This window comes from Tympanuchus pallidicinctus, unplaced genomic scaffold (assembly GCF_026119805.1).
Source record: "Tympanuchus pallidicinctus isolate F22 unplaced genomic scaffold, pur_lepc_1.0 scaffold16, whole genome shotgun sequence".
NCBI lineage: Eukaryota > Metazoa > Chordata > Aves > Galliformes > Phasianidae > Tympanuchus > Tympanuchus pallidicinctus.
This window is the reverse complement of record NW_026294679.1, coordinates 17,910,783-17,931,398: the sequence shown is the minus strand read 5'-3', so window position 1 is coordinate 17,931,398 and position 20,616 is coordinate 17,910,783.

The following is a 20,616-nucleotide window of genomic DNA, read 5'->3' as shown; positions in this document are numbered from 1 at the left end:
ACAGAAGTAGCACAATGCTGGAAATGGCACTAGAACAATCTCTGCAAAGAAAATCACTGTGAAAAAGAATCTCTCTTCATCTTTGTCTCTGCAATGTAATTTTTTTTCTCAATAATTATCTATATCACCAAATGAAGCAGAATGTAATCCAAGGCTCAGTAGCTGGCTGCGTCTGCACCCAGCCCACTTCCCACGGCTTCACTGTCACCACACAGATTTACGACTTGCTGAAATCACACACCCAACAGGAAACTCCTGAAATGATTCTCTTCTTCTGCACAGCTTACAGCTTCTAGCTACCTGATGCTCTTTCCCTGCACTTTCAGACTGCAGGACAGCATGACATGAGCAACAGTGGAGCAGAAGCAGACTCGGCAGGCAGGGAGAGCAGTTCTGAGTGCCGCAGCTGCCCTGGGTCCATGCAGTGCCCTGGGCATGGTGTGATTCCCTTCCACTGCTCTGCTCATCTGGGAAAAGCAGACACGGGGCAAAGCAGGCTTCATTGAGTCAGGTACTAGGAAACTGTTTCAAAGCTAATGCATAGCTATAGCAGGGGCCCTCTATTGCATCCTATTGAACCCAACAGCAAACAAGTCTGCCAAGCAGCTGTTGCATTATATTTTACACATATCAAATGCTAATAAACCTCTGACAATTTCTACTCATGCACAACTTCACCCAATAACAGCATCCTGCTCCTCACTTCTATGTCAAGTCTCCCATTAAGGAACTTAAGATACCCGATCACCCACTCACACTACCTTGCTGCTGATTCAGTTTTCTCTCTCTGGAGCTGTATTTAGATCTGCCATTATCTTACACTTCTGTATTTCACTACAGTTTCGCATTGGGTCTGAATTTCACCCTCAAGTTATTAGAAAACCAGTGATATCAGAAATCAGGGACAAACCCACAGATGTAGTTAAAAACAAAACAAAACAAAACAAACCCAAAAACATTTAGAAGCAAGTTTCTAAAATAAAGGCTGTTATATTATTCCCATAAGCAAGGAAACTGGGAGGCAACTTGTTAAGGAGGGCTTTACATTTTTTTACTTAATTTTTCTCTGTTTCATTATATTTATTAATTTTATTATTTTATATTATTATATATATTATTATTATTATATTATATATAATTTTATATTTATTAATTTTATTTTTAGTTCTTAAATACAACTCTGATACTTTGGCAGTCTACAAGCGTGCTGATATGAAGGAATCTAATCCCTACCCAGAGAAGGAAAGCAGCACAATATATAAAAAACATTTTATTGCTGATCTAAATACCTCCCTCTGTTTTGTGATGAAATCACAGGAAATAGTATATATATATATATGTATATATATATATAGTTGCATTTTAAGCAGCTGATCAGATAATGATAAACAGCAAAAAATGTGAACAGGATTATTGCATGATTCCCATGAACCTTTTTTTTTTCTCTGTGAGAATTAAGAGACAGGGTCTGAAATAAGATAATTTCAAACGAAGTTTGCAGTTTTCCTTTCTCTTGGGAAACTCTGACCTAGGAGATGGACACAATCTTGAGTTACAAATTTTTCCCTGAGATAAAACCTGAAAGGCAAGTGGGGCATTTAAATATTCCATTCCCAGTGACAATGTCTGGGATTTTTGCATTTAACATCACTTTGATGCTCTGAAAATCCACACCCTTAGAGCTTTTTCTAACAAATGTTGATTTATTTTCTCTTTTAATGTATTTTAAGTCCATTTATGTTGAGGAAAGCAAGGGATATATACAGGCAGAAGGGAAAAATGACATAAATCCTGCATGAGTTTCTGCAATGCCCAGCCTCTCTGCATAACAGATATCCCCTTCCCTCAGGAAGGAAAATTTATCTCGAGTTTGCTATTGTATAATATTTTGAAATACACAGGGGAGGAGAAGACCTCTGAGAGAACAGAGATTTAACTCCCACCCTAACAGGAATGAGTTCCCATTTAGTCTTGAGTTTCTATAATTTTGGTTATTCCATCCACAGTAAGAATGCCATAGAACTGTTACGGGAGATGCAGGGAATTTTTGTAATTGAATGGGAAAAGCCTTTCCTTGAGATAAGTCTGTGACCCACTGAGCAAATTCCCCAGGGCATCACAGAAGGACTAAAAGAAGGAATAAAGTTTAGGTACTCAATAGAAATCACACATGAAAAAAAATATCTACAGAAACAAATCATTTGAATCCATCTCCATTTGAGCATCGGCTAGATACACTAAATAAGGGATGACAGTAGAATTGATGCAAACAATCTCTTTCTGTCCACCCTATAATAGATTTCTGGTGATAAAATAAAGCAACTCTGAGGATGAGAAGTAGGGCACTGGGAGTGCAGATCTGTGCAGATTGCTCTGCCGAGACCCAGCTGGTTGGAAACCGAACTGTAGCAAAAGCTTCTCACCGGCAAACCATAATACACGAATTTCAGACGCATGTAATCCTGACCCTGTGCCTGTCGGGGAGTCGGGTCTCAGGCTGTTCTCATGGAGTGATGCTCACACACATCGAGCTTATCCCTGCTGTCTCTGAGCTCTTAATCGGGGACTGTCCTCTCCTGGGAGAATGAGAGAAGCCCCATTTGATTTGATTAAGACAAGACTCACACAGACAGCGAGCCTTCAGAAAAGCAGAAATAGCTGCCTGTCCCAGTGGGTACTTTCCCAAGGCGTAGGTCTTCTACATCTGCTCTAGGGGCATCTGCTGTAATTTACCCCAGATTAGGATTTGTCCCATAGAAGGGGGAAGAAGAGGAAATCTCTGCTTAGATTGAGCTTTTCTGCCAGTGGTTCTCTTGGAACTTAGCTAAGTGTCCGGTCCCACAAAAGACCAGAATTGAGCTAATGGAAAGAGGAATATTTAGGAAGCTGAGGAGGAATATCCTTAGGGTCTCCAGGAAGGGCACCTGCCTGCCACACAGACTGGGGTGCTCCCAATACTCACCAGGCACAGCAGGGCTGGAAGAAGGGAGTGAGAAGGAAGATGCCCAGATAAGGGTCCATGTGAAATATAAAATCCAAATAAAGAGGGAGAAATGACATCCTAAAAAAAAAGACAAAAACAACAACAACAAAACAAAACAAAACAAAACAAAAAAAACCACCAACCAACAAAATTGGGTACCAACACTGAGGGGGAAAAAGAAAAAGAAAAAAAATATAACAGAAAAAAAAACCACAGTAAAATTAGGGAACGGATGGAGTTATTTTCCACCCAGTGCTCCTGGTGTGATGAAGAAGCGTATGCCCCCTGAATCCCAACTTCTGCGAAGGTTAACCAATCCTAAAGTAAGAGCTAAAGGGGGTTGGTGAAATGAAGCCGCAGAACTTCCTAAGAAGAGATTATCTACTTAATTAAAGATTTTTTTTTTCCTAAGACCTTCAGCCAATCAGAACTCAAGTGCCAGAGAGAGATTGAACTGATGAAAAGAACACCCCAGGTTCCTCGAAGACAAATGCACCAAGAAAGGGATAAGAGGGAGGGAAAAGGGGGGAAAAAGGAGAGAGAAAGAAAAAGAGAGAGAGGGAGAAAGAAAAAGACAGCAAATCCCTTAAATCAATCACTAGACTCAATCTCCATCAGCACTGCCCTGCCCTCCATCCCCCCCAGGGCAGTGGGAAGGGCTGCCTAGTGCCCTCACCTCCTCCTGCCAACATCTGGGTGCTCCCAGCTGTGTTGGGACCAGCCCACCATGCCTCACGTTAGGAGACAGATAAGCAAATACCATCCCTGCCTCAGTCTTCCCCCAGAAGAATAAGGGGAATCAGTGCCTGTTCCCACCTCCATCTGTTCCTCCCTCATCATGGTGACCTATCCCAAACCAAGACCCAAGCCATTCTATAGTTCTACAGTCCTGTGAATTTTAGCAGGGCAGCCAGCTCTTCCCTCCTGGCCATAGAGGACATGTTACTACCGCATTGCCACTCCTACTGGCCCCAGGCCAGCGGGACCACTCTTACTCATCACCTTTTCCTGGGCCCTAGGAGCATCATCTGCACTAGCTCATGTTCGCATCCCAATGCCCTATGGGATCTGTTGAGGAGGTTGGTTAGCTTCCATAAGGACACTAGCAGACAGCTCCATGCTCTTCTCTTCCCTGTGCCCATGACAAAACTAGCAACATTGCCATGCAGCCTGCCCTCAAGTCCTTTCATGCCTTGAGCCACGTGCTTTCTCCTGAATGTGAGCTGCACGTTCTCCATCTTTCACAACTGTGGACACAGCTGTGGACATGGTCAGCCAAACCACGTACTGAGAACCATCAAACTTGTTTCACCTAGGGAACAGTTGGAAGGCAGAAGAGCTGGAGTAGCCTAGGGTGAGGATGTTGCCAAGCTCCTAAAAATGTGAAGATCCCCCTAGCTGGTGGCTCTGTCTACACGTCCAGCAGAGATGTGTGCTCAGCCAGACCTTGGACACAGTAAATGGCCTGCAGGCAGAGCACTACCTTTGCCCCTTGCACTGCCAGGGTGGCTTGACTGTTTGCAAGCACCCAGGAGAAACAAAAAATGCAGCCACCATCAGCTTATTCCAGGACCAGCTGCCTCCTAGTACTGCCAGGATGGCAGTATTTGTACTAATTAAAGCCCCACTAGTTCCTGAAGCTAAGAGCATTTTAAAAGATAAGTTGTTACATCCACTGAGAAAAAAATCTGAAAGTATGTCTTGTAGAGGCTGAAGCCCCAGAAACTGAAAGGTAAGGGTGATAAGCTCAATTATTATTTTGATGCTGTAATGTTGTGCACGATGCGTTGGGTTTGGAGGTTTGATTTATGATTCTGAAGGGATCTGCTTCTTCAGGGGAGAAGGAAATACTGTTGCCATCAGTTTTCAAAATGTGCTTTGTACTTGGTAAATATTTCTGATGGTAGGTACTTCTTGTGAGTGTCCAAATGCTTGTTTCTGTGCTCTTGAACAGAATTTTCTCATTCCTTGGGTCCAGCAACAGCGTTTTGAAATCAGGTTAAACTTCAGATACATTTTGACCAACTGGAAAGGAGGGTCTGCTGGGGTGAGCTATTGTTATTTGCTTCATGGCAAATTAAGTAAGAGGATTGCAGAAAGGAGGAAAAAAACAAACTGGTAAATGCAAAACAAAGATTATATTTTTATGATCAGGCTGTCCCAGGAGGCAGGCAGGCTTTCCCCCAAGTTCATATAACAAGGAGCACAGGGTGCTTCAGAGCCAGCAGCCTTCCCGGTCTGTTTCTGATTTCCATTAAATGCAATAGTAACTTTCCCATAAATAAGCGTTTTCCTCAAGCCAAAGAGACTGGAGGCAACACCTGACACAAAACAGACCCAAACATGTTTCAAAGCACTTAATTACAGTTCTCAAAGGCTGTATAATGGAACCTATGAAGTATTCACTAAAGAAATGGGATTTGAAATTGTTTTATAATGTTCTCAAAATGTTGTTGTTGTTACCAACAAAAGCTCTGTAAATTTTCTAAAATGGGCTCAGAGAGCATTAAAATATGTTTTATAACCAGAGGGACTGGTGATGTGTCGCCCCATCTGACCCTTTGGCTCGTGCAGATCCCATGGAACCTTTGCATGGGGTTCTGAAATACATATCTGACTGCTTTCCTTTCAGAAAGGCAGGGAGGGTTTGGGAGTAACAGAAGGTAGAAGAGCTGCAGCTATTTTTGGTTTCTGTTGTTTGTTTCAAAAAACAAACAGACAACCCCCCCCCCCCCCCCACACACACACACAAAAACCACCATGAGTATAAGATGTTTTCATTTACAGAGCCCAGAGAAGATCTCTTTAAAGAGCTTGTAAAAGTAACCACTGAAAAAGTCTCTAAAGCTGTGCCTTCTACCTTGATAACAGTGCAAATGATGGAAATGGACATGAGGTTTAGAAGTGTAGGGTAAAAATTTCAAGTCCAGCCCACTGATATCTCATTAAAAAGGCAGGAATTAAATAATTACCAGTGTGCAGAACTATGAGATGAAAATGCAGAGTTCAGCCCTGAAAGAGCTAGAAGACACCTCAGGAAGGCCTGCTATTCCACAGCAATAAACAGGCTTTGACTGATCTGACTGCACTTTGCCTCTTACAACAGCCAAATCTGGCTTCAGCAGGATTTGGTCCTTGTCAAAGCATCCCCTAAGGGTCCCAAAAAGTGCAAGTATCGCTTGCAATCCACTACTGAAAGTGCCCTGTGTTATTCTGCTCCTGCAGTCAAGTGGCTCTGGAAACAAAGCAGGGGAAATGTAATACCTTTTATTAGAAGGATTGATACACAATGGAAAAAGCTGATTTGGTGGTTTTTTTTTGAGTATTTCAACTCTGAAAAGGCAGGAAAGGTGCCGGTGTGCCCAGAAGCCTATTTGTTTATATATTAATCAATTTGAACCTGAAATCATGTCGGTATCAATAGCGTTGATGCACCGGAACATTTAAATAGCTGCTTGACCTCATCACTGTAAGCCTAACTCTGTAACATTCAGGTTCTCTGTTGCTGTTCCCTGCATTGTTGACACATGACCTCCTGTGAGGTCTGCTTCTGTTTTACCAGTATTAAATCTGTCCTTACAGTTAATGCAGGGACAGTTCGGGGTATCCTATTGCCATGACCAGGCTGGAAGGAGGATCACATAGGTGAAACCCAGAGCCAAACCTGAGGTCTTCAGTAAGATTCACTGGGGTCTGAGCAAAAAGAGGACGGGGACTTTGCAGGCTTTTCTTTTTCTATATCACTCTGGCTCTCTTCCTTGAGTAACCCAGCTTGCAGAGGCTCACACAGTGTTCCCAAAAAAGTGTTTATTTTGAGAATCTGGAAAGCAAGTTGATATCCAGAACATCTTTTACCATCATGCTGAGACTGGGCACCAAAAAGAACAGAAGTACCTGGGAATGACCCATTTCAGGATCTATCATCTTAGAAGAACAGGACAGTGAGCGTAGCAGGGGAATTATATGCAGCACTCTGAGAAGGTGTAATTAGGAAGAGCAGGATGCAATAAATCAAACCACATCCCTAGCTGTCTGGAAGGGAGATCCCCTGGGATGAGAGGGACTGTGCCAACTCCAGCATCATGCCCAGCTGCACATTGCTCTTGTCTCCATGCACCTTGAAGGAAAATTATGCTTCCTTTGGTACAGGAGCCCAGGCCACATGCTGTGCCTGGTCAGGACACAGCCACCATCCTTCGGACAGCCTTGTGTGGGCCACCACAGACTGGGTCATGAAGAGCAGAAGGCATCCCACTGCACTTAAAGGATTAGAAGCTGGAGAGGGAAATGTCTTTGGGTTTGAAAGATCTGGAGCTCTCTGGGCCAGAGGAAGAGGCAGGTGAAGCAGGAGGGTGGCTCAGCAGAGTCATGTAAATAATTGCCTGTGTGGCTCTCTGACATGAGGAAGACAAGGCAACTATACCTAGAAGCTGCTCAAATGGGTGCACTGTTGCACCACAGGCGTACATTTTGTTTCCCCTTCAGGCTTCCTGTGCTCCTCTCAATATTAGTACTATCAGGAATATTTGGAAACAAGCTGATTTCCAACTGCACAGAATCAAACCCTTTCATTAAGAAATCTGCCCAGTGGCACGTTTTGATCTCTGTTAGCTGAAAGCGTGACTGCGCTCTGCAGGAGCCGTAAGCAGCCCTGGCTGACTTACAGCTGGCCAGCTCTCACCGCAGCCGTTTTTTCGTCCGTGCTGCGGGGACCGATCGGCCTGGAGTTCCTTTTGTAGCACGTACAGGAGAGGTTCATCTGAGGGTTTGACGGGACTCGGTGATCTTTCTCTCCTGTAACACGCTACGCAGCCTAATGAGCGTGAGGACGTGTGTGTCGGACTGCGTTTCTCCCAGCCGTGCAGCAGCCGGCAGAGGGTGCTCCCACCTCGTCTGCTGCTGGGAAGCATCTCGGTCACAGGTGTGCTGCCACGGCCCGGCTTTGCGGGGGTTCTGCCTCGAAAGATCTCTCCTCACCTCCACACCTATGCGCCTCGAGTCCCCAGCGGGGGTGAAATCCACGGGTCACCGTGAATAGAATGACAGAATCTTAGAATATCCCGTGTTCGGAGGGACCCACAAGAGTCATAGGATTGTGTAATGGCTTGGATTGCAGGAAACCTTGAAGATCGTCTGGCTTCACCCAGCCTTGCCTCCCACCAGCTGCCCAACCTGGCCCTGAACAGCTTCAGGGATGGAGCATCCCAGCTTCTCTGGGCAGCCTGTGCCAGGGCCACAACACCCTCTTGGGAAGCAATATCTTCCTAACTTCTCATCAGAATTTCCCTTCTTTTAGTTTAAAACTGTTTTCCCTTGTCACTCATTGAGAGAGAGGACAAGGATCACTGAGCTCAACCCGTGATTCCACACGAGACCTTTTCCTGATGTCCCAGCTGCCCCTCCCTTGACACAGCTCCATGCTGTTCCCTTGGGCTCTTTCACTGCCACCAGACAGCAGAGCTCAGCCCTGTCCCAGGTGCAGGATGTAACACTTGCTCCTGTTAAACTTCATGCAGCTGGGGAGCCCTCCAGTTTTTCACAACCTCTCTGCCTTTGAGAGAGTGTTCACCTCCTCTCAGCTTAGTGTCATCCATAGATTTACTGAGTATACCTTCAAGTCAAGAGATCTCCCAGCAAAGCTGCTGATGAAGGGCCTGCAGAGCCCTGACCTGTTCTCTGCAGCCTCCATGTGTCTTGTGGCAAGCTTCCTCTGGGCAGGATGCTGCTGCTGGCGAGTCTTCTACAGACATCTCAGGAAGGGCCACAGGTTACTGATCTTCAAGAGGGAGATGGATGCGAAGCCATCAGGGGAATGCAAAGGAGGTCTGGAACCACACTTCTGCGCACTTGTGACTTATGGGATCTTAGAACTATCACCAGGGTAAGAATCCTGCATGCTTTCCTCAGCTCCTTGCCCTAAAATAGTGGTAAATATAGTGCTGGTACAAGTGCAGTGAGGTCCTTCCTCTTTGCCTATGATGACTAACATGACAAACCCTCGGCATTTACTTGTGATGAGTCAGGCCTGCAAAATCATGAGACTGGCTTAAGAATAATACACAGTGGGAGCTATTTGTGTCCAAGCCTTTAAGGTACTCTTGGGGCTTGTTTCCTCTCGAATCGGCAGGGCTGGGAACATGCTGTTCTCACAAGTGAAAGGCAAGCCCAGAGTCCTGAGCCGCAGGCAATGAGGCTTTATGACAAACACCAAATGTCAAAAAACTTGCAATAATTCTTTGGAGGTAGCAAGGCTGAGGAGGCATGCAGGACCTCCTGACCTGCCCCAAATGGGCTGAGTGGTGGGTCTGGCTGTTTGTGTAAGAGATCTCATGCATTAAGTACGCTTGTATTTAAACTCTGGATCTTTCTTGGTCCATCCTTGGCTAAGAATTTCACTTGGCTTTCCTTGTGTTACTTGTTGCTACTTTCCATGTTGGGAGTGGCTGCCTTTCAGTGATGAGCATCGGATCAGCCTGTGTGGTGCTGTGGCTTCCAATGAGCTGTAAGGAGAGCTGAATCTTTTGCTAATAAAACCCATGGCTCAGGTTCTGGCTCCAGTACTGACCAAGATCATCTCTTCTGCCAAAATATCCAGTCAGCCCCAATAAATGGTGATGATCAGTAGCTTAGAGACTGACTCAGACAGCTGAGATGAAGAAACACCACCAAGAAATTGAGGGTATACTGGCATCATAAAATCTATTACAAATCCTTCATAAATGCCATTGCTGACAAAGACAGAATCCAGCTTCCTTTCAAATTCTCAAGGAGGGGGTGCTTTTTTTGGTGGTTGTTGGTAGAATGTTGTGGACGCCTCTGTTAAAAGCATCCCAAAAAACCAGCTGCCACGTAAACAGTAAAGCAGCACTTTTATTGGCCTGCTGGGAACAAGTCCCTTGGCTTCCCTACTGTCAGCCTGGACAAAGTTTCACCACTGATGAGGGCTACCAAGAGAGGGGTGCTACTATAGCATAGCACTCTCTGAAGGAGGTGAGACCCAGAGATTGAAGGAAAGAGAATTGTGACTAGAAGCAGTAAATCTACTGAGTGTGAATGTCAAAGCACACCTAGGAAAGAAGGAGTCAGTCTGGTCAGGTGCTGCTGAGAGGAGTCAAGGCACAACAGCAAATTACTCTGGCTGTGCTATGTTTGTCACAAGTGATAGCAGCCACATTGCTTGAACCAGTGTTTTACTAAATCATCCTTATCAGACCTCTAGCACTAGAGCATACCAGAATGCAGTCCACTGCAGCTTCTCAGTACGTTACTAAATGTCAGCTGTTGAGTGGCTGCTGAAAATTGAAGCACGGCACAGGTAACAACTTGCACAGTCAGGCAGTGATGCAGTGCCTTGTATGATACATCTGCACTGAAAACAGACAACAGCATGGCATGCTTCTTGGGAGAGGAAGGGAAGGGAAATTACTCCCAACAACACATCAGTGGTGAGATGGGGGTACCCTACTGAGGTGTGTGCAAACTGTCCTGTGAAATGGGAACCTTCTGGTTGCTGGGGTCTGAGACCCGAGGGAGCCGGGATGGCTCCGTGCTAGGTGCAGAAGAGGATGCTGTATGAAGTGAGCTCTTCCCAATCCCCAATGACCTGCATCTGGACTCAGAGTACAAATTAATAGTGATGTTGTGCTGTTTTTTAACACATGCAAAATAGGAATGAGGTCTGTGTTTAGAGCACAAAACATTAATTACACCATCTGTGCCACACTGGTATTGAGCAGAACGCAGGAAATCCCAGCGGCCACCACATTAGATGAGTGTTCATATTAAACCATCACTGAGTTGTATTTTTTGGAACGAGGTACTTCAGATAACTTTGTCATTACCTGTAGCCACCCTTAAAGTCATGTTTACTCCCAGAGTTTATGCTGCCAGCTTTTATAGCAATGCGTATTTGGAGGAAGAGTCCCACTCTCCCTCCCCTCACATTGCAGAAATACAGAAAAATGATCCAGACTTCATCGTGTCATCAAGGTGAGCAAAGAGGGACGTGTAACCCTCGGTGCCAGCTGAAGGCACCGACTTGCGACGTGCCGTCACTGCAATTCCCTCTCTGACACGAGGATGGCGATGCTGTTCCAGCTCTTTCTTCTGCCGACGAAGAGCGCTGTGTTCTCTGAGCACGGCTCTTTTTATAGCACCGCAGGGCGTGCTGATGGATGATCGCATACGACAGGAGTCATTCTCACAGCCAGTCTGTAGCTGTTGCTACGTCCTAAGCCTTGCACGCAGCTGCTGGAACAGCCCTACACGCCCATGGTTTGTAACCATGAGAGAAAGAACAAAATGTCTGCAGGAATTCTGTGTGGCCGGTTTCAGGGAGTCTTTTTATTACGCCTATTTAAAGATTGTATCAATGATTGGTAGGTGGTGATGCTCATGAGAGATATCAGATCCTGCTCAGGACACAGGGGCTTCTAATTGCAGCTCAGCCTCTCACTGTGGATAAATTACCCCTCTTTCACATAACCCAGTCTTCCTCCTCTAAGTCTCTACTTAGACTGTAAGCTTTTGGAGACTGCAGACATCTCCTGATGTGGGTCGTATAGCACCTGGCACGGCACAGACCTTGGCAGACTTCGCACCTTATCTTAATAATCCGCAACAAAGTCTTCATATACATTAATTTACCTGAATGCTCCCTTGGCCTTACTGATGATAAACCACACGTGATAAGAAATCATGGAGGAAACTCTGTATGTATGCATGTGTGTATGTCTGAGTGTATAAAACCACTCTGGAGTTTGGTGAGACTGAAAGGTGTGACACCTGTGTTGTGAGCAGAGGTGATGACTACGCCCTCCAAGCATACCTCAAACACTTCACCTCACACATGATTTGTATACAACCCCCAATGCCTGCTAGAAGCTGTCTTCTGTGTTTGAAGGAGCCATCTCCTGGGCTTGGATCCCAAAGGGCAATTGTTGGGCAGTTGTGGTGGTCCTCTGCAGAGGACAGCTTCTTAGGGAAAGGGGCTCATAGCACACTGGCACTTGAGGATGAACTGGTACCTTTGTTAGAAGTGGCTACAGGGGCATACTTGTTGTACCTATCCAAAGAGGAAGCAAAACCAATGGTTTGAGGAGAATGCAACTTCCAATCCCTTCCCTATTTTTAGTTGTCCACTAGAAACATCAGTGGAGGTAGGAGGTGCCAGTTCATAAAGGCAAAAAAAAAAAAAAAGAAAAAATCCTGTTAAAAGACATTTTAAACTGGGGGGGGGGGGGGGAGGGAGGCAGAGCAGGAAGGAGGGTTGTCCTTTTTCCATGAATTATGTTAGAACCACAGATACTCCTCCACCTGATGTTACAGGCACAAACTTGCTGTCTATCAAGGCAGAAAAGCAAACCCTTCAGTACACCTCCCCTCCAATGGCATATTTTCCAGTTCTATTGGGCTGCAAGGAGCAGACCTGAGTGAAAGCCTGTTTTGTCTGTGTGTTCCCTCTCTTGATCAAAATATCAGCCAGTCATCCAAAAGAGCTGGTGTTTCTCACTGTGCTTCCCCAGATCAGCCTTGCACCTTCTGTGTCATTCTGCCCCAGCTTAGCTGACCCACGCCAACACTGTACAGAATCTTTCTGGTGACACCAGGCATTCTGAAGCAACAGTGAAGCTCTGTTCCTCACTTGCCAGCCAGTTTCTAATCCAGGCCCTGCTATTTTTATCCAGTCAGGATTTCTCCACTCCCTTAATAAATATATTATGTGGCACTCTATCAAATATCTGGCCAAAGGAAGAACAGTTTGAAATAATTTCTGGCCATACTGGCACAGAAGACAACTGACTAATCAAATTTCATCTTGTTCTCCAAGCTGACTTTAACAGCAAATCTCCTCTTAGATAAAAGATCTGGGCACCAGGATTCTGTCAGCATTTCCACCAAACTAGCACTCTCTCTCCCTTCTCTCCAAAAGCAGTTGCACTGATGATGTAGAAGGGGAGAGTTTTGCAAACTGCTACCGCGACCACCATCTTAATCACATGTCACAAAGAAAGGACCTCCTTCAGCAACCCAACAAAACAGGAACATTCCCCACTGCCATGTTCTCTCACAACCCCAGCCCCAGTGTGTACTCTGTGTTCTGATGAAGATCTGATTGACCAGGAGATATTCCCGAAGCTTCCTCTGAGCTGAGTTAAAGCACACAGATAAATGCAATAAGCTCTATAATAACGAGAATGTGGCCTGAGAGACATCATTTGTAACATCAGCTAAATAGTGATTTGGAGCTGTCCTCCCTTCCTCTCAGCTGGGTTACACTGAGTGGACAAAGGCCAACATTTTCAAAGTACTCTAGCATGGTGGCAACTGACTCTCAAAAAACTGAGCCCAGTATCTTTGGCAGGATTCCCAAGATCACCTTGAGACCTTTAGCATATATAAACATTGGAGTGGCTCCCCATGTCCTCTGTTCAAGGCTAACATGATGGATCACTCTCATGTTCAAACAAATAGGCTAATAGATTTCTTTCAGATATTGTTTTGGGTTCAACTGCACAACTTGGATAGCTTGTACTGAAACTAGCACCAGCTTGTAATTTCTCTGCTGAGGAAAATTGGACTGGCCCTCAGAATGAGCCTCAGCTGTACCTCTTTCCCCCTTCCAGGTGTGGGGAGTGAGGTGCTGGGGGATGAAGCACAGCTGAGAAGTGAGGCTCTGCTATAAAAGGACTTGCTGGGTTAGGAGCCTAAAAATGGTTATCTGGGAGCTGGGAATAAGAATATATAGGCTGCTGCTATGATGTGCTAGGGGAATAATAGGCTTACAGCAAGATTCTGAGCGCATATCTAGAGATTTAACCTCAGGTCTTTGACTGTGGTTAGAGCTTTGATTGTTGAAAGCTGCTGCAACAGCTGCTGGAGAGGAGAGGAAGTAGATGTATTTGAAAACTACCGTGTATGGTTGGTACCATGTGAGGGAAGGGGAGCATAGCAATGCCCAGTTCTCAGGAAAGAAAACAAAAATACTCTGAGTAGAGCATTACCTTCTGCAATTATCCCTAGTTTGCTGCTGTTTTCTGCTCTGGAGGGAGCAAAGGAGAAGGTCTAAGGCAAATAAGATTAGGAAGCAGAAGCAATTCTGAAAATCTAGAGCCTGTAAGTTATTTCTGAAATTCTAGAATATCCTGTGTTTGGGGGAAGAAGCGAGTTCGCATCCCTGGTCTTATTTACAATGAGGGCTTCTGGAATTTTCTCTCTTAATGGTAATGTGGTAATCTGACCTACTATATCATAGAATTACAGAAAGGTTTGGGTTGAGAAGGACCACAGTGATCATCTAGTTTCAACCTCCCTGCTATGTACAGGGTTGCCAACTAATAGACCAGGTTGCCTACAGTCAATATGTCATGTTTCTGCTTATTGCTGGGATACCATTTGTCTTCAAGAATACCAGTTGATTACGGGAAGTAGCTGCTATCTGAAATGTTACTGTGTCCTCTCCCAGATGTCTATGTGAACTTTGTTTCCAGGGTCTTTGAGCAATTTAATGGTGGGTCCGTAGGCTGTACACCATGGGGTGTACATGTGGAGTGTCTGGCTAAGCCGGGGTATTTCTCAGTTGGTGACCTCACACTTCTCAGGTTGAAGGGCAGAGCTTAGGCAGTATTATCTAAGGAACTGGAGGCTAGGCCCTACCTGTGATGAGATTTGTCCTTGGGCTGCTATCTTGGTTAGATGACTTTAGACTTGGGGATATTTATGTGCTAGCAATGCCTGACCAGTTCATTTCACTTAGGTAACCCCTGTGCTTTGTCACGGCAGAGTGCAGCTTATGCATCAATCAGCTGGTTTCCTTGTTGATTGGTATCATTCTTATCACCCATGAAGTTTACTGTTCTTTGGCTTCTGTGGTCAGTGAGAGATTCAGCAACTCTCTGGCCCTGCTGTTTGCAGACAAACAGAAAAGCTGGCACTTGTGTTAGTGTGACCATGTCCCTGTGGTGGTTGGCAGTCTGTCCTGTTTGAGGTAGTTACAGATGTTTGATCTTCAAACAATGTCCATAGGGAATCTTACCACATTTGAACAGCTCTCATCTCCTTTGATATCTGAAGAGCAGATATCGTAGCTGAAAGATTTCCAGTGGCTATATTTTCCTTGCTGTTTCATCACTGAGCAAACAAAGTAATAGCAAACTTTTATATTGCTTAATTTATTTAAGTATTCGGATCTGAAGTTGATTCATTTTCTCCATCTGCAAAATGTTCTTGTATATCAAGTAGGCCTTTGGATACTTTGGAAACAACTAATTCCCCAAAACTCTGGGGATCTAGGCAGGCCCAGTTATTCCTTTAGTATGTACAGCATAGACTGCAGTATAAGTGTATTGCAGCATGCTCATTAAGATGGGGATTGTTCCTTTTCATTAAGGAATAAGAGGGCATGGCCAAAGTTAACCTATAGGTCACTAACAGACTGTGAATGAGCATCCCTGACTTCCTGAGTCCCAATCCAGTATATGTTTCATGCATCAGATGGGATGAGGAAAAAAAAAAAACAAACAAAAACAAACCAAAAAATCCACTCTGATCTTCATGAGAATGAGGGGAAGCCAGAGGAAGCAGTGGAGGAGCTGGTATGTTCACCTTGTTGTATGTGGGGCCACACCAGAGACACTTCTCTGGGGCGAGGGAGTGTGTGTCCCTGAAGTTTAACTTGAGTAGGTGTTGTGTTACTTGATTACCTGATGCACATTCCTACATCCACTCTATCTGCACTGTAATTAATTCTGCTGCTAAACTGATGGGATTTAATCTTGAGGTTCTTGCTGCTTCTCTCTAGTAACTCTAGTAAAGCAGCCCTGGAGAACTCCCACTTGATTCTCTGCAGCTTTCTAAACGCTACCGTTCCAGACAAAGGTGGCATCTGCTTGGGTTCCCAGCTGCTGGCAGAGCAGTTCAGAAGCTCAGTGGGTACAGGAGCCAGGCCATCATAAAATCATTAAGGCTGGAAGGGACCTTTGAGATCATCTAGTCCAACCACCAACCCATGCTCACTAACCATGTCCCTCAATGCCACATTTCTGCATTTCTTGACCACCTCCAGGGCATCTACCTGCTTGCTGATGCATGGGGGAGCAGACAGAAAAGCACACAGCTTTCTGAAGCAGGAAGACTTCTGCTTGAAACATGGGGATTTGATAACAATTTGGCACTGGTAGAAAGGATCTGGAATGAAGTTCCTTTAGCCTTACAGCTGCTGACATCCTGCAGACTTTCCCTGAAGTCTGAGATAGAGGGGGAAGTGTCAAAGCTAAGCAAAATTTTTGGGATTGTCTCAATGCAATTGACATCACCTGTGTTTCACACAGATGAAAGGGATAAGAGGGTTTAAAAAAAAAAAAAAAAAAAAGAAAAAAGAAAACAAGCTTTGAGAACTTTGAGTGAGTGAAAATTCATGACTAATACCATTAAAGCTGAGCTAGCTCACTTTGCCCTTTATCTTCAATCACACCCAGTTTGGTTTATTTTACTTGAGCACTAAATGAATTCAGTGGCTGCAGGCGATGCATGGGCTCACGAGGTCCCACGGGCTGAGGGTCTTCTGCTTCCAGGTGAGGTGCTGGGCACAGAAGTGAAGTGCTTTGTAGTCTGCCTGAGGTGAGAGCTGGAAGCCAGCTGCTGACTGCAAGCATCTGCTGATTGCAGTTCATTGGGCTGCCAGCATCAGCTGATTGAGCTGAAAGTGCTCTCACAGCCAGGACTTAAACAGTGATGACAGTGAAGAAGGGAAAAACAGCAGAAAAGCATGCTGTGTCTTAATAAATTATTATGTTGCTTGCATCAGTGTGCTGGGGCTGAAGGAGTTAGCAGAGATAACAGGAAACATGTTTGCTGAAGCAGAGAGTTGTGCTTGAGTGCTGCTTCAGTGAGGTGTGTGTTAGTGCCATGCTGTATGTGTGCTCACAGAGGCCAGGTGTGTGTGTGAAACTTCAGCAATCAGGGCTGGAACACCACAGGAAAATCTGGAAGCATGTTTTGCCTGTCAAGGTGTTTATTTCATTAGTTTGATTGTTGCTAACAAGTTCTGGACAGATGGTTCTGAGAACACAGCCCAGGAGCAGGTCTTAAGAGATCATATTTGGTTCTCAGCTTTGCGATGAGTGCTTTGGCTTTGCTTCTTATGAGGCACCTCTGCCTGCATCTGGATGTTGGGGTTCTGCCTCTTGGGCTGTGGGCTCTATCCAGGGCCAGAGCTGCTTTTATGCGCAAGATTGCGTGACCTGGTTCAAGCCTTTAAGCACCACTTTGGGAGGAGTGCTTCACAGATGAGAACACTATTGGTAATTATTAAAAATAAGAGGCTAGAGATAATATGACTGTTCGTTCAGTCTCTAAGCATCTGCTGCTGCCTGTGGTTAATCAGAGGATAGTTTGGGTCTGACTCAATAAAGCTAGTTTGGTTGCAGTAGTAATTCAAACAACGCACATTCTTTATGCACATATGGAGAAATCTGCTCCTTATGTAGAGGTACAGACATGACAGCCCCGGTGAGATGGGAACACAGATTACCTGGAGGCACATCCAGGGGGAGGCTTGTAAGGTAAAAATGTTGCTGCTATCTTTTTTGGGGCAATGCAACTTGCAACACATGGTTGCAATTAGAAACATCAGAAATGCTGAATCTGCATAGTTTCCCTGGACATCAGCAGCAGCCTTGAGGTATCACTTATGGGGACACCTGAAACAAGCACACGCTTCAGAAAAATTGCAGATTGCAGACAGTAGAGTGCCTAATGGTGGGGCTGGGTCTGCCAGTGTCTGGTCCTTGGCCATACACTGAAGCATGCAGAGATGTGTGGGTGATGGAGCAGCATGGTTAGCTGCCTCTCACATGGAACCTTCTTCCTTTGACTGCTGTGAGCAGTGGTAAAGATTTTACATGGCTTTACACGAACGTTTCATGGCAGGTGGCTTGTTTGGCCAAAAAGCTGTTCTGCACTGACAGCATCTGCAGGACACACCACCCAGTTTTACGAGTGCCACCTCGTACCACATCGAGTGCCATCTTTAATATGTTTCTTCCAAACAGATGTCATAATTCCCTTTTTTGTTGTTAGGGGAACAAATAGATTACAGCCGCTATTCCTTGTAGTACCTTCTATTAGCAGTTGTTATTAATAGAATCAAGCTGTTATTAGAAATAATGGGTAACTATTCACAGAGCGCATTTGCTTAATGACTTGTGTACTCGCTCACATTCACTGTTGTTGCCCAGCTGGAGCTGGAAGGCCAACCCCAATGTGCACACTTGGAAGCAGGAGGTTATTCTGATGCACTAGTGGCTTCTAGCCAGATGTTTAGAAATTCCTTCAGAGGGCACTTTGTTTGACCAGGTGCATATGTAACTCCATAGTCTTCACTTGCATGCAGCAGCCAGTGCCCTCGTGGGTGTGATCAGAGTTATGCAACCTGCTGAAGATGCTAATGTGTACTGGCAGCCTTGTTCAAAATCAGACTTTGGAGTCTATCAGTTCTTGAAAACTCATCAGGATTACCAGTCTCCAGAGCTTATCACTCCTTGGAAAGTTATCACTTAATATCTTCTTAGGATGTATCTTTCTTGTCTGTGCCCAGTCATGTTTCCTGGCAACCATTTCTCCATTCAAATCTATAGAAACATATGGAACTTAAATGCAAACTTGCACAAAGGGGTTTTGATGGCTCCAGGAGGCATTGCTTTACTAGGATGGTGAAAGGCAAACTTACTTAGCAGGATGATTGATTAGGGGAGCATGTAACCCATCTGAAACAAACTGTTGGTACCTGGAAATGCCTGATGCCTTTAAGCTGAAATAAGCAGCATCATTGCCCTGAACAGGCCAAGCATGTGCCTACAGACACAACAGTGCATCACAATCAGCCCTTTCAGCACAGGCTTATCGCTAAGATGTGTGCCCTTGGCAGAATATGTGACCCTGTGGCATCAGGTGTACTTGAGCAATTTAGGAATAAACTGGATCTCTAGGCAGATGGATCAGTACTTGGCTATGTCAACACTATCGTCTTTATATGCATGCGAACACAAGTTCAGATGGGCCACCATGCTAAGGACAGACAACAACAGCAAAGGGGAAACCTTAAAAAGTATTTGTTTGCTCCGGACTCTCATCTGAAGTGTGACATGGTGGAGTCACTGTCCCTGGAGGTGTCCAAGGAAAGGATACATGTGGCACTGAGGGATGTAGTTAGTGGGTAATGTGGTGATGGATTGAGGGTGGTACTAGGTGATCTTAGGTGTCTTTTCCAACCTTAACAATTCTGTGATTCTATTCTATGGACACTTCTGGAGTCTGATTTTTATTTTTTTTTTTTTATGATATCCATAGACTTCCGTCTCATGTCAGCATTTCTGTTATCAAGACACTCCCTTTGATGCTATGGAGTTGCAGAGCTGTTTACAGGTGGTCCAGCTGACTCTTACATGAAGCAATAACCTCCTCTGCACTGTAATGTACCGGTGCTGAACCTGGCTGTGTGAATTCCTCACAGACTCCGGAGGGTTAGGAGGAGCACTGACTATGTGGCACCCAGCAGCTAGAAAATTGCATACCTGCTCTACGTGGGAACCCAGCAGAGCGGGATGGCCCAGGCCCTGAGCAGAGAGCTGCCTGGGATCTCGACCATATGGCATACTGCACTGGTTACCTGTGAAGAGGTTCACTTGGGGCTTTCCTATACATGTGGTTAACAAGGCAGTCTCTTCTTCAGCAGGTTTCAATTAGTCTAGCTGCTCTGTGGGCGGCACTGGCTCAGTCTGGCAGCTTTGCCAGTGGTATCAATTGGCTTCTTTTACTTTCGCCTGCATGACTCTGGGTCTTCTGCTGCTGATGGAGGAAATGTCTTTTCTGGCTGCAAAGCCAGGGGCTCTGGAGACACCTGGGTTGTAGGTAGTGTACAGCTGGCACACCTGAATGTAATGCCAGTCAGCGAGCTGGGAGAGAGAACTGCTATCATCTTGGGTGTCCACAGGGGAGAAAAGGGTGAGTGCTCTGAAACTCTTCCTATTCTAGCTGTGTCTTTTCCCCTCCGTGGAGCCCGAGCCTCCAGGAGACTCCTGCCCTGAGCAAAGTGACTGGGGATGAGGGTAAAGGGCTGCTGTAATGGGGAAGCCCATGGCCTACCAAAGGTGCTTCTGCCCACCTTGCCAAGAGTCATGCCCTGCTGCAGCAGGACTTGAGCAGCCATGAGGAGAGGAGGAACTGAAGGTCTGATCTGGGTGCTCTGACTCACTGCTCAGCTGAGCAGGAAGCATGGGGGGACTCAAATGGTATGACCAGGAAAACAGCAGGAGCTGGGTTTTTGAGAAGGAACTAGAACAGAGAAACCTTTGTGCTTCTTCCAGGCATGTGTGGGGAAAAGGAATGGTTTTATACCTGTATTATTGTGGCGAAAATTGAGAGGGTCATGCTGTCATGCTCGGTGCTAGCTGTGTAGGTAGCTATCATGGTGGTGGAGGGGAGGTCAGTGTGTGGAGTGACACTTGTTGCTCTTCTTCACACTGCTGGCATTTTTGTGATAGATTCCAAAAGCATTCAGAAATTAAAAATGGGTGGTGGTTTGTGGTTTATATGACAAAAGGCATAAACCAGCAGGAAAGTGTGCAAAGGTGACA